Source organism: Monomorium pharaonis, unplaced genomic scaffold (assembly GCF_013373865.1).
Source record: "Monomorium pharaonis isolate MP-MQ-018 unplaced genomic scaffold, ASM1337386v2 scaffold_532, whole genome shotgun sequence".
In the NCBI taxonomy this organism is placed as follows: Eukaryota; Metazoa; Arthropoda; class Insecta; order Hymenoptera; family Formicidae; genus Monomorium; species Monomorium pharaonis.
In genome coordinates, this window is record NW_023415838.1 from 11,893 (window position 1) to 14,607 (window position 2,715).

A 2,715-nucleotide genomic window follows, 5' to 3' on the forward strand; every position below is an offset into this window, starting at 1 on the left:
GGTGTAATCTTCGAACGTTATGGCTCGCGCTATTACGTTATTCTTGACACCTTTTGCTTTTTTGGTGTCCTTTTTCCCGTCCACTTTCAACGCGTACATTTTTGCTCTAAGTCCGACGAACTCGATCATTATCGCACCATTGTTTTCATCTTTCATTAGACCAGGTATTTTTTTATTTTTGAGAGGCATACCGTACGCGTTGTCGACCGGATAATCGCTCGTGTCGAACCTAGCAATATCGCGTTTCATCGTCTCATAAACATCATCGCACTCGACGTGGTATACGAGACTATCGGTGTCAGTGTACATGACTTTACATTTGTCGCGATACAAAGGTACCATATACTCGTGATGAAATTCGTATAGACACGTCTTAGAAAGATCTAAAATGCACATGCCTACGTAAATCGGTTTGTTGAATTTCACCTTGAGTTTTCTTAGTTCGATGGCAATAAGATTCTCTGAAAAAATGCTACGACTATGAAAATTCGGTTTCGCGATCATTGCCTCCGCACCGTGCTGACCCTTCCATTTCGTCAATAATTTAACGTTAACGTGATTACGCACATTCTCCATGGTTTTCCCGAATACCGCGTTGTTCATTAATTTATACAAGTTTTTTTCAAAATCATTTTTGGCGTGAGTTCGGAATTGTGTGTTTAATTCTATGTATTTACAGAGCCATGGAGATTGCGCGAATTTTAATATGCGGTGTATCTTCGCGATACGAAGACCGTGACGCGTACACTGCTGTAAGTTTCGGTAATGTATAATGTAACGTTCTTTATCGTAGAGCGTGGCGAGAAGTTTACATTCTCGCTTGCCGGGCGGTTTATCGCGCGTCGGGCAGAAAGGTAGGTCAGTGTGTCGATCGTGAAGGTCTCGAGGATACTCGAGATCGACCTCGAGAATGTATCCCGTGGGTGAATCCGGAGCGATAGAGTTCAAGTCGAAATTTGAAACGTCCTCGACCCATTGAAATTCAGTGTAGGGTAACGGCTGACACATCGCCCAGCCATACAAATTATTAACGTCAAAGTACATAAGGTACGACGATGGTTTCGATGGGTCGTAGGTCTGCATGTACTTGTTGTTAGCCTGTGCGTATCTGCCTGAACATTGACTCAGACCACCGCGTATACCGCGTTCGATAAACATTACCATGTCTATGTCCGTAAGCAATTCAAAAGTAATATCGGTATATTTTAACATAGCGTCCCACGTGTATCCGGGAAGAGTGTAATAATGCGCGGGATCGAGACCGTAACTTTCTAAACATTTATCACGGAAATTTTCAAAAATGTCGGCTAACAACAAGACATCCGTTTTCAAATATAGATCGCTGTATTCACCCAACGTTCGAATTGAGAACCGATGCCAGACGTTGACGGCGTGTGCGTAATCGCTCTCGGATACTGTGTCGGAGGTCAGAGAACTATAAAAGGATTCGAGTGGTGGTAAACATGTGTCTTCCAATTTTTCGACGCGGTCAACGTACTCGTATGGAAATACGCCTTTTCGTGTCAATAAATTAAATTCTGCGTCGGATAAGTGCGAAAATTCGGAACGTACAATTTTTAGATTTTCTTTACCCAGAAATGATGCTAATTTCTCGAGACTAGTATTTAAAAATTTATATGAATCTATAAATCTTAACTTTATGTGATTATGTGGGTCTAATTTATCGGCGGTACTTACAACATGCTTTGTAAAAGAAATATATTTTTCTTTCGTGATGGGTAATAAATCAATTTTTCCTTTGAACGCTGTGGCTATTTCCTTGATAATAAAATGAGAATCGTATCCGGATAAATTATGGAAGACTACCGGTATGTACAACACATTTTGATAATATAAATTACAAAGCGAATGTGCGGGACCGCGGTAACGACCGGTCAGATGGCAATGATCGCGCACTCGCTTATCATCCGGCGCAAACGGTTTTTCGCAAATATGGCAATGTGTCGCGCTACGGTATGCCTCTAATTGTTCTTTCGATAACGTCTCCATGGGGACATTGGCGCATAAACGAATCTTAACGTTATGTGCTAAATCTTCAAGTTGCTTAGCGAACCACAACACGCAATCGGGATCGCGACGAAACCGATACACGGATAACGCATTATCGTATGAACATCGCACATAATACGCTATGCTAAATACCTCGTGTTGTTGGTAGGCGTATGTCGTCGGCTCCGTGTCAGGTTGCATCTTCCGCAGCACACACTCGAGATCGGCGTATACGACGAAGGGCACTCGTTCCTTGTTGTGTAAGTTGCGGAAGCTCAGCCACTTATCCTTTTCATCTGGTAGTTCGACAGCACAGTCATTCAACTTTTGACAGTCCACATTGTGCGATTGTAACTTTTCATCGGAACTGAAGTAATGTAGACATCTGTAAATAACAAAGAAAACATATATGTTTACTGCTATTTGAAACAATTTATAAACACATTCATGAAGAATTATTACTTACCGATCGCAAATGTATTTCTTGCATACATGTTTGCTCAATTGCGATCCCACCAGACGGGACAGATTTTTGATCCATGTGAAGTGACCCACGTTGTTATCCCCCGGATCTTGCACGTACAAAAGATTGACATGCTTCTCCCTCTTGTTATCCGTGAGTCGTAATGGAAAAATTTTATCCTCTTCGATCCCGTACACGTTGACCGACACATCGTTGAGTCTCTCAAATTTCCCAATGTCTTT